Raw genomic sequence first — 12799 nt, 5'->3', positions numbered from 1 at the left:
ACTCTCCATACCTTGCTCTTTGAAACCCAAATCCCTCTCCTCTCACACACTCACTCTCTAACCTAAAACCCAAAGAAGCTTCTTTTACAATCAACACCCCACCCACGACTCAATAGGTGGGTAATTAGGGCAGGACTGAATTAGGTCATCAGCACCAAATTAAACAAGCAGAGGTTAACAAAAAGATGTAGAGTAGGTTGTAACACAGGTTCTGTGCTTACCTTGTGGTCAAAGCACACTGTAGTGGAATAACCAAACTCAGGTAAACAGACTTACCTTATTTTTTTATTGAGTTATCTTTCTATTTTTCTGAACACACTTCATCAAATACTGGGTTACACAGAGCAGTACTAAAGCATCTGGCAGGAACAGATTCTAGAAAGCCTGTCACTGGGAAGACTTACCGCCTCATCGACACACTGGCCAATTCAGAGGTGCCACTCTGCCTGACAGACAGATTTTTGGGATGTGGAATCCGGAGTGTACGAACATACTATACATGGAGAGAATTTGAAACCAATTCAACTGTGACAACTGTGCTACCTCCTGTACCAATATGCTTTCCTTTATTTTCTTCATGTTGAACCAGCCCAACGTAAAGCAAGTTTAGAAAAGTATGCAAGCTTGTGCTCTCCTTTATTAGGACTCACACAAAAGTTCCAAAATATGAGCCGTAGAAGCGAAAATAGAAAGAAATTTATGCAAGGCAAAAAGTGCTCAAGCAGCATCTGAAAAGTGAACATTCTGGGCAGTTCTGAATTTTCTTGAAGTGACACTCTTTGTGAGGACTTTTTTGTTTATAAAAAATAAATGTAATGAAGATGGGTAAACAAACCAAATATTCAAGACAATGAAGAAAGCATAAACAAAAAGAAAATTATGTGACACAAAAATGATGAAAGGTGCATGAGAGGTCTGACGGTGCAGGAGAGAAAAACGAATTCCAGAGAAGTATGTGAGGATTGTTAAGGATATGTGTTAGGGAGTGAGGACTCCGGTTAAATGCAGTGTTGGAGTGACAGACAAGATCCCAGTCAGAGAAGTTCTGCATCAGGGATCTTCTTCAAGCCTTTCCCTATTTGATTTGGCTATGGATGTGTTGAGTCACGGGATAAATGACCAAACCCCCTGCTTTTTGTTGATGCCATTGTGTTGTGTAGCACAGAACAGAGGGAGTGGAGAGGAAGTTGGAAAAATGGAGAAGGGCTCTGGAAGACAGAAGATTGAAGATAAATAAGAAGATGACAGAATATATGAGGCTTAATGATGATCAGGATTCAGACGTTAGCCTTCAGGGAGAACTATTGAAAAGAGTGGTTGTTGGAGATGGAAAATTAGATGGTGAGATAACCCATAGAGTGCAGTGTGGAATGAACAATTGGAAGAAGGTATCAGGAGTATTGTGTGATCAAAGAATTAAGGTCATAGGTTAAAGGTAAGGTTTGTAAGACAGTGGTAAGATCAGCAATGATGTATGGAGCTGAGACATGGGCAGTAAAGGGAAAAAAGGACAAGAAGTTAGATGTGGCAGAAATGAGAATGCCGAGATGGATGTTTGGAGATTAAAAAAAAGGACAGAATAAGAAATGAGACAAATCAGAGGTAAAGCAAAAGTGGGAGAGATAGCTAAGAAAGTGCAGGAAGTTAGATTGAAGTGGTATGGACATGTGATGAGGAGATGCATTGAATATGTGGGCAAAAGAGTGATGGGAATAGAATTACAGGGGAAGAGAATGTGAGGGAGGCCAAAGTGGAGGTGGGTAGATAAATAAAAGAAGATTTGTAGGTAAAGAGTCTGAGGAGGAGGTGCAGGACAGAACCGTATGGAGAAGGTTGATCAAGAATATGGGAATAGGTGAATAAAAGTGGGAATAGGTGAAGAGGAAGAAGAAGATAATAAAAGGTAAAAAACACTCAAAACAAAAAGAAAATCATTTAACATAAATGATACAAGATTACACAAAAATGATGAAACCAAAACCATTAATTAAATCTGCATAAAAGTGAAAATGCAATGAAAAAATTATGAGAATGCAGTCACAAATAATATATGTACAAACACAAACAAGGAAAGCATAACAAAAGATTAAAAATAAAAACAAAAAACCTGAACATGCAGGTAAGTGGAAATGCAATAAATAAATAAATTGTAGAATGATGAAAGTACAAATAAGAAGTGAAAATGGAAATAAACTGTAAAAATGCTCACGGAAAGCAAGTAAAAGCAATCAGAAGGAGAAAATGTAATCAAAATATAAATGTACTGAGAAAAGTAAAACCTCAAACATGATGAAAGTATAGAGACAATACAAAGAATGAAAGCAAAAGCTGAAAAAGAAATGATGTTACTATGAAAAAGAAGGTGCAGACAGGCAGATCAGAAAGAAGAATAAAAGAAATCACAGAAAAGGAGGCAATTTACATAGTGATTCCAAGTAAAAGTTTATCTGAAGTTTGAAAAGTTGTTTTCTATTGTTACAAAAAAGAGCTCAGAATTGATTTTGCAGTTTAATTGTCCAGTATTCAGCTACAAGCACCGACCTAAAATGATCCCCTTAAGAGCATGTCTATCATGATTCAGAGAAATGTTTCCAAACTCAAACACAAGAGTAATCCTGTCTTAGAGAAGACCAGTTCAGCTGGTAAAGGCAGTTCATCCAAAGTCTTGGTGTGGAGCCAAACTGCAAAACTCCAGACTCTAATTTTATAGTCATTGCAGATTAGTGTTTAGTGGTAGGGGAAAGCATCCACATGGCCTTAGAATATTCCTTTATATGACGGAGACAGAGTTCTAATATTTTTGCAAAATAAAATCAGCTTTTAAAATTCCTGCTTAGACTCCACAAAAGGGTATCTGATAGCTGCAATCTGTAAGACAGTTTCAGTAGCTCAAGCCTCACAACATGTTTCAACACACACTGATAATACTTGAGTGCCAATGCAATTGCCACAATCTGCAAAAGTCTTCTAGTGAAAACCTCTGCATCTTTCCCAGTTGATTCTGGGGTGTGTTCTTGCTTAAACCCTGTCGAATGCTTGCTTGGACTGGGTGTTGGGCAGGGTCATGGTGCCTAGTGGCTGTGGGGCATCTGTTGATAAAGATTCACTGATCTTAACTTTGAATAATGATGCTATGATTGTTGCGGAGTCAATGGAGACTCTGATCGGGGCGCTCGAGAAAAAAGGAGCAAGGAGTCAGTGTCTGGGCTTGCGAGTTTCCTGAATAAAAACCAAGATCCAGGCATTTAATAACCTCTTGGGCACAGCCATCAGCAGTGTGTCTGTTTGTGGAGAGAGAGTGTCAACCTTGTCGAGAGGTTTACTTACCTTGGCAGTGACATTCATGTCTCTGGTGACCCTTCCTATGAAGTCAGTAGACGGATTGGGGGAGCATGGGGGGTCATGAGGTCGCTGGAAAGGAGTGTGTGGCGCTCCTGATATCTATGCAAAAGGATGAAGGTCCAAGTCTTTAGAGTCCTGGTGCTTCCTGTCTATCGATATGGTTGCAAGACATGGATGCTATCCAGTGACCTGAGATGAAGACTGGACTACTTTGGTACTGCGTCTCTTCGGAGAATCCTTGGGTACCATTGGTTTGACGATGTGTCGAATGAGCGGTTGCTCATAGAGCACATTAACTGCATTGTGAGGGAGCGTCACTACGGCCATATGGCTTGATTTCCTGAGGGTGATCTGACTCACAGGATCCTCATTGTTGGGGACCTGCGTGGCTGGACCAGGCCGTGGGGATGCACTCATAACACTTGGCTGCAGCAGATAGGGGGTCATTGCTGGAGGGTTGGACTGGACCACGTGTCCACCTTGGGAGGTGCCATCCATGATACCAAGCTGTTTTTTTTTGTGTTGTGGGTGTGGCAATACGCTGTATCAGTGCATGCTCCTCAACCTGACCTGACCTGTACTGGGACTACTGGTTGTATTGGATTGCCATATTGTTTAGGGAAAATTGCATTGCATTTGTGCTCCATGGAGCTTCATTATTATTGTGTAAAATAAGTCTTTTATTTTATAAAAAGTCTACAGGGCCCTTTTGTGTCTTGCTGGGGTTTTTGATGTGATTTCACCCTCTGGTGGACACTTTTGGAAGTGCTTTTGGGACTTGTGTGTTTTGGGACACCTAGTTCATGACAATAATCCTCTAGCTGTCTTGGCATAGGTTTCATAAGTATTCTTCTCCTGTGACAGCTACATAACATGGTAACATCAAAATGGCAACTGCATTAGACCTGACACTCGGTCCTGTACTGAAATAATCAAATGCATCCTTGAGCTTTCAATTTATGGCTAATAAAACACCTCTAATATGCAGGTGTAATTACCAGATATAGAGGATAATGTTGTTTTAAAAAACTGTCAATATAAAAAGACTATTCAACATCCCCATGTGTCTTAAGAAAGTTCAAAATTACCTCTGAGATATCGTAACCTTCAAAGTTTTTTATTTTTATTAAAGTAATTTCTAATCGAAACTAAAATTTCTTCAAGTGGCCCAAGACTAACCTCTCAAAGCACTTCATGTAGACAAATGAGGGCACTCGCCAAAACCGTCTGATAGAACATCTGCAGCATCTTATTGCAGATGTTGAAGGACGCCAGTCTTCTAAGGAAGTATAGTCGGCTCTGTCCTCTCTTGCACAGAGCATCAGTATTGGCAGTCCAGTCCAATTTATCATCCAGCTGCACTCCCAGGTATTTATAGGTCTGCACCCTCTGCACACAGTCACCTCTGACGATCACGGGGTCCAGGAGGGACCTGGGCCTCCTAAAATCCACCACCAGCGCCTTGGTTTTGCTGGTGTTCAGGTGTAAGTGGTTTAAGTCGCACCATTTAACAAAGTCCTTGATTAGGTTCCTATACTCCTCCTCCTGCCCACTCCTGATGCAGCCCACTATAGCAGTGTCATCAGCGAACTTTTGCACGTGGCAGGACTCCGAGTTGTATTGGAAGTCTGATGTATATAGGCTGAACAGGACCGGAGAAAGTACAGTCCCCTGCGGCGCTCCTGTGTTGCTTACCACAATGTCAGACCTGCAGTTCCCGAGATGCACATACTGAGGTCTGTCTGTAAGATAGTCCACGATCCATGCTACCAGGTATGAATCTACTCCCATCTCTGTCAGCTTGTCCCTAAGGAGCAGAGGTTGGATGGTGCTGAAGGCGCTAGAGAAGTCTAGAAACATAATTCTTACAGCACCACTGCCTCTGTCCAAGTGGGAGAGGGATCAGTGTAGCATATAGATGATGGCATCCTCCTCTCCCACCTTCTCCTGGTATGCAAACTGCAGGGGGTTGAGGGCGTGGCGTACCTGTGGCCTCAGGTGGTTAAGCAGCAGCCGCTCCATGGTCTTCATCACATGCGACGTCAGAGTGACAGGCCGGAAGTTGTTCTGCTCACTAGGACGTGATACCTTTGGGACTGGGGTGATGCAAGATGTTTTCCAAAGCCTCGGGACTCTGCCCTATTCCAGGCTCAGGTTGAAGATGCGCTGTAGAGGACTTCCCAGCTCCAGCGCACAGACCTTCACCAGTCGTGGCGGTACTCCATCTGGACCCGCTGCTTTGCTGGCACGAAGTCTCCTCAGCTCTTTGCGCACCTGCACTGCTGTAATTGTGGGTGGGGAAGTCTCTCCTATGCTGGTATCAGCAGAAGGATGGGTGGAGGGTGCAGTACTCCGAAGTGAGAGTGGGTTAGCATGGTCAAACCAGTCATTTCTAATCGAAACTAAAATTTCTTCAAGTGGTCCAAGACTAAGCTCTCAAAGCACTTCATGAAGACAGATGTGACTGCTATAGGCAGATAGTTATTGAGTCAAAAGACAGAGGACTTCTCGCAGCACAGGCATACTGGTGGCTGTTCTTGAAGCACTTTGGGGTGACTGCCTATCTCAAGGAAATGCTGAAGAAGATTTCTATAAAGATATCCATCAGCTGGTTTGCACATTCACCGAGCATTTGGCCAGATATGGTATCTGGTCCAGCAGCTTTGCGTGGGTTTACATTCAGGAACATTCTTCTCACATCAGCAAGGGACAAAAACAGTACCAGTAATTGTTTCTAATTTGTATATTTCCTGAAGGTCTTCGACACAGTCACATTATCTATGCAATTGTTAATGTAGCCAGTGACTGATAATGCATACTTCTCCAAGTTGATCTGATGGCCAAGGGAGACAGCTGTTTTAAATATGGCCCAGTCCGTGTGATCATAACAGTCCTGCTGGGCTAAAACCGCCCCCTCTGTCCACACCCCAATTTGTTTGATAAGTGGTTTGGACCGTTCAAGCAGTGTTCTTTATGCAGGCAATAGCAGAACATAAACTTGGTCAACCAAATAAGATGTGGGTGGGATATGGCTTTGTAAGCACTGCACAAGGTCCATTTTGTTCTGAAAGTTGATAAAAGCCATGGAAAACCATCCTCAAATTAATGTGATTGAAATATCCAGTCACAATAATAAAACCACTGGGATGTGCGGTTTGCAGCTCTTCAATAGTTCTGTAAAGTACACTCTAACTAAACAATGTAAAGAGATCTAAATGGCCAGAGTAAAAATAACAGTCAACGTCTGTGGCAAGTAAAAAGCATGGTACTTTACAGCATTTTAATGCTGTGCCACACCACTTTCAGGTTATTCAAATGATTAGGAACCTGTACATAAAATCTCACCCAGATCTAAGCCCCTCTAGTCACTTTATACCAGGGGTCTCCAACTCCAGTCATGGAGAGCTACTGTGGCTGCAAGTTTTCCATTCTAACGCTTTCTTAATTAATGACCAGTTTTTGCTGCTAATTAACTATTCCCTATTATTTTAAATGGACTTTTCTTGAGACTCTGACCGCTGAATTGATTCTTTTTTCCTTAAACATAAATTTGATGTGAAGTGAGCCAACAGACGACCAACTAAGTTGGGGCCTCAAACTCCAACCAACTTCACTTCATTCAGTTTCTTAATTTGAAGCCCATTCTCATTGCTAATTAAACCTATTATTTAATTCCATGGTGCTCATTCTGCCATGGCAGACATTTCCAAAACTGTTAATTTTCTTTTTTTTAAGAACGCTGTCAAAATGTTTTGTGGACCTGAGCAGATCAACATTACTGAGGCCTTCACCTTTCTTTATTTTCAGTTATGGTGTGATGGACGAGGTTGTTGTTTATGTGTTGGTTCATTTTGTGTCTTAATATTGTTTGGTTGCTAATTATGGAAAAAATAAAAAATTAAGGGGGCTGAGTCTTAAGTTGTACATCAATTAAAATTAAGGCAAAGACTTAATTAGCAGTAAAATCTGGTCCCTAATTAAGAAAAGGGTTAGAATGAAAACCTGCAGCCACAGTAGATCTCCAGGATTGGAGTTGGAGACCCCTACTTTATATGATCAGTTTTTGCAATGAAATTTCATGGCTCTAAATAATTGCTTTGAAACATTCATTGAGAACTAGAAAATTTGTGGAGCCCATTTCAGTTCATTTAAACAGTTCAGAGAATATATGAGAGCAGGATGAACACTGAGGAGGTTATGTCACCAATCTCTTTCAAAATGCTCATTTCTATAAACGTTGCAATATCAGCACTTTAACAAACTTGTCCTAATCCAAAGGTCAGCAAACTGTCCCCCGGCCCATGGGATACTTGTAGAAGTATCGCACATTCAGGCCATCATGAGGTTCTTTAAGCAAGATGTTGCTGCAGTTGGCAGGTGCAAGCATAGCAGCTGACAAGTTCGCAGTCCCACACACACACGCAACCGAGCTGCCAGCGCTTCAATAACCAATACTGCTTAAAGAATAAACACGCCTGGTTCTGGTTAGCATCCCTCTTTTTATTCCTAATCCTCTCATCTCCTATTCCCAAGTGCTGCTTTGCAGAGTGACGCTCCCTCCGCTCTGAGCAGCCCTTACTTGCAGACCTCTTTCCGGCTACAAATGAGGAGTCCTCCTTTGTGGAGGTAGGTGGTTATAATATTAACAGTCTGTACAGAAGCAAACAGTTTTACGTTTAGGACCAGAACAATGTCAAAGCGAAATGCCTTTGCTTTAAAACTGCTCTCTTACTGGTGTTTGTATTGAAAGCCATTAAGATCAGTGCTCAAAGTTTTATAATTAAGCCATTTCTTGTTGCAAGTATTTCAAAAGCTAAAGTTTGTCATTAACGTGTGTTTTCCTCTAGGAGGTGCTAACTCCCTGGAAATATGTTCGTTTTGCAAGTGTGGCATCTTAAGTAACCTGAACCTAAATAGATATATTATAAAGAGGCAGTAAGAAATCACATAGGAAAAATGACTTAGCTTTCTTTAATGACGATTTACGCGGCATAACAGAGGAGGAAGCCAATGCCAAGACTTTTACTGAAGTGGGAGCTCGATGTATACAGTCTGCTGTTTTCATCACTGCGCTGGAAGGATTTTCAGGTTCGGATGATGTTATCTCCCATCCGTCTGTCAGCTTCGAAGGTGTGCAATGTTCCAAGGCTTCATACTCTTTCTTCATGTGCAGACCCCTACTTAGGTAAATCATGCCATTCCAAACAAGGAAAAGAAGATCCAATACCATGCTGACTGTCACACACAAATAGTACAATGCCCATTTTTGTAGTTGTCCCTTACTTGTCTTCTAATGCTTGCCTAGCAGTTTTAAATGATGAGCCCCTGTATTCTAAATCTGGCCTTGTGTTAGCTGTACATGTGAGAAGAAGCAGATTTATAAAATATTTTTTGTACAGAGCACAGTGTCATATTAAACATATAAACTTATTACAACGTGTTAATGCCAAACACATCTAGGCATGCCTGTGAACATGGGTCCATAAGCACGCCATTTGCCTTTAGTTGCCGACCCCTGTCCATCCCGAGTATTCCTGCCTGACCTCTAGGAAACTGCCTAGCGGATTGTGCCTGAAAGAAACTTTCTGCTCTGCAGGCCAAGCTTCACACATAAATATAAAAAGTTACTGCTATATACTAATTAAAAAAATGCCATGCTTCCATTTCAGCTGAGTACTTATTTCTTTCACAGATTTCATTTTGCCAATAGGGTCTGCTAATAAATGTCATTCAAACTCATTATTTTATATACCAATTTTAATTAACAGGATCATTAGGAAAGTGCTTAATGTAAACACTGCTGCACAAACAAACCTTGGATAACACAAGGGGGGCATAAACACCCACCTAGAAGGTTAAAATAATTGCAGCCATCTAACCAAACAGTGTGAGAAAACAGGAATACAGGGAGAATGGACCTGGGGAGAGTAAGAATCAAGACACGGTGTCTAGACTTTATGACTATAGGATTATCTGTTGGCCTCATGTGTAGGTTGTCCATGGAGCAAATCTAATCCTCCAAGGGTCTTCCCTCACGGAGGTTAGAACGGACACAGCTGTACCACATCAATTCTAAGATCCCAATCTTCATTAGAAAACACTTTTGAACATATCTATGACACATGCACAAAAAACAAGGTACCCTCCTTGTACTACATCAGTTCAGACTTACATATTAAAGACGGTCACATTCTGCCAGTTTGCTTTAGGCAACGGGCTCCTTAGTACTCTTATAGTCAAGATCAGGATGCTCATCTCCAATCCAGGACTGAAGCCTTGTTTTTACACATTCAGCCTCACTGTGCAATGGATTTAAAGTTAAAGTAAAGTAGTCTGGGTAGTTGCTGCCACTCTCCTCTTTAAGGACGTTGTATTTACTGTTCCATAACAGGCTTGCACATCATATACTCCCACAATATATTTTAGTTTTCCTCATTCAAATGTACAGTTATTTTACAATAATACTTGGACAATGGAGATTAAATTCTAATTTCATTATACCATAGCTATTCTTGAAACAGACACAGAGTTGTTGCTCCATGCTTGTATGACCACGAAGGACATCTCTCTATTGTTAAATAAAATCTTGCAACAATGCTTTATTCCTGGCGATGAGACGTGATCTTTTGAAGAGAGACAAAGACACTTTCACGTCCCGCAAGATGGAAAAGTCACGTCACACAACCTTTGGAAGCAAGTCCCGCGATACACATGCAGAGCAGGTTAGAAATAATGGAAATAGGAAAATTCAAAAGTCTCAAAAAAATGAGAGGAATATCGCATTAGCGCAAACAAATGGAAAATATTACTCTGTCAAATAACAGAACAGTGATAAGAGATCGAATAGTGTTTGAGGATGTCTGGGGGAGAAGAGAGACAAGGCAGTGACTTTAAAACATTCAAAGTGCCGCATGAAATGCAGATCACACGGCACGGGAGCAGCAGCAAGCCAGCAGCTGATCGAGCAAAGAGGAGGTAAAAAAAAATGTATTTGTTTCCCATTGTATCACCGTTTAAGAGGGGGTTTCAGAGGAGCGACTGTCTCCTTGGGCTGCATTCAGCCCCCCGCTTGATAACGATGCATAGTGTGGCGGGGGTGGGGGGGGCTTAAAAGCCCCCTAGTCTTTCCATTAAAATTAGCAGATAGATAGATGAGATACTTTATTTGTCTCTGGTGGGAATTTGGCTTTTTACAGAAGTTCTTTAAAAAAATAAATACATATTGATGGCTTGGTTGTTTTTAAAAGGCAGAGGCTAAAAACTGGTAACTGTAAACTTGTGTCTTTCCAACTTATTCATACCTGGTAGGCTTCAGCTTGATGTAATACTGAATTAGATTGTATGCATTAAAAGCAAATGTAGAGTATACATTATAAAATACGACACTTAACTATTAACCAAAGACTGAATTAAGAATGACTAAAATGATTACAGATGTTCCAAGTACTTCAGTTCTTCAATTAATAGCAGGACCTTGTTATCTTTTCAAAAAAAAAAATATAGGGGCTAAATAAAAATTTCTTTAATAAATAATAATAATAAATTCTTTGTATCACCCTGATGTAGAATGGAGGCAGTTCTGAGTCTTATGAATCAATCCTGTCAATCTGTAGTCTTGAACAACAGATGGTGATTGAAAAGATCAGACACTGTAAGCGCAGTATTCATTTTTGTCTTTGTGCTTATTAAACCTGCTTGGTGGGACAGGGTGAGGAGCTTGGCCTATTAGGAGGACTTCAGAGGAAACCTGTGGAATCAAAAGACACTAGCAGAGCTGGTTTGGACATCCAGTGAAAATATCTTTAGCACCTGTAGAAGGCCCATGATATACTCGAGACATGTTACATGATGCAATAATAAACCCTCCACAAAGAACTGGAAACTCTTGAAATGAAGGCCTGCAACCCACACCACAAAAAGCAATTTATAAAACAACAGACGGATGTTTTTATTATAAAGATTTTGGTTAGGATTAGACTTGGATGCTCGGTATATTAACTTTAGATGAGAAATGCCATATGGGTACATTTAAAAATCCATCTAGAGTGAAGCATTAGCCACTTTGCCAAAACCTTCTGTTTCTTTGTATTGTATTCCTGTGGGCTTTTAATGTGCCTTCTGATGGTGAGCTCTGTGGAAGGTAATGTGTAAAATAAACTTTGATTTTTTGATTCATGGATCAGTGGCACAATGGTTAAAAAGTTCATTCAAAGTCCTGGATACAAAATCTGGACAATATGCATAAAGTTGGCATGTCTCTCTGTGTCTGTTTGGGTTCTTCTACTGGTACTGTATCATTTTACCCCAAATATTAAAGATGCATTGGATTGGACTGATTTGCAACTCGGAATTGCTGTGGGGTGTTTGAATGTTGAATTAGCAAGGTCTGAATGAGTTGGTCTGATCACTTGGATGTTTCACCCATGATTGCTAAGCTCCTGCACTACATAATCTTTTATTACAATAGGTAGGTTCCAAAAAAGCATGATTTATAGATTTTAAAAGTAAATCTTAATTATTCAGGAGGTCTCAGTACCTTTAGGGAGCCTAGTCCTGTATAAGTGGGTCTGTCAAGGACTGGCTCGTGCTTTTTGTGGATACTGCCAAAATATACTCTCACCTTCCTTCCCCATCAAGACCCTTACATAAACAAGTAAGTTTGAGAAGGTTATTCTTTCTTCAGCATTCAGATGTTTTCTCACCATAACAAGAGAGGGTGCTAGCCAGTATTGACCTGATCTCACAAACTGATGCGACATGAAGGAACCCTGGAATAAGCTCATGCAATGTCTACCAACTCTGTCCTGCACAGTCAAGGCTTAGATGAGTAAAATACAGTATATGGCAGACACTCCTTCAAATCAATGAGTTCGGGTCCTTCAGCCACACCCCGTGTTAATAGGTGTATAAAATCAAGGACATAGCCATTGTCACAATAACAGTCCACAGACATCAAAAACGTTTGGGGCAGCCACCTGTATATTATGTCCTGGCTGCAAATGGGTAATTTTGGTTGAGTTGTTTACAGGTTGGAGTCCAAAACAGAACTGATTTAACAGTTAAATATGGCGTCTTTAAAGGCTGGGACAGGAAGTGACGTCATTGGGACCGGGAGTGGCGTCATCAGTAGCGGTGGAACCAGAAAGTGACATCTTCAAGACCGGAAGTGATGTCATCAATAGTGCCAGAACTGGAAAGTGACATCTTCAAGACCAGAAGTGACATTATCAATAGCGCCGGTATCGGAAAGTGATATCATTGATGGCGCCCGTACTGGAGGTGATGTCATCAATGGCACTGGGACTTAGCAGGATTTTCCGTGGATGGTCTGCAGAGGATTATGAGAGAACGTCAGTGCAGCTTGCCACCCCCTGGTCTGGCGTGGTACTGCTATTATTCAGGCCCTTTAGCTGCCTCCCAATTGCACGTGTGTGACACTATGTAATCTCCTTCTGCC

Source organism: Erpetoichthys calabaricus, chromosome 4 (genome assembly GCF_900747795.2).
Source record: "Erpetoichthys calabaricus chromosome 4, fErpCal1.3, whole genome shotgun sequence".
NCBI lineage: Eukaryota > Metazoa > Chordata > Cladistia > Polypteriformes > Polypteridae > Erpetoichthys > Erpetoichthys calabaricus.
This window is presented reverse-complemented; position numbering follows the sequence as displayed.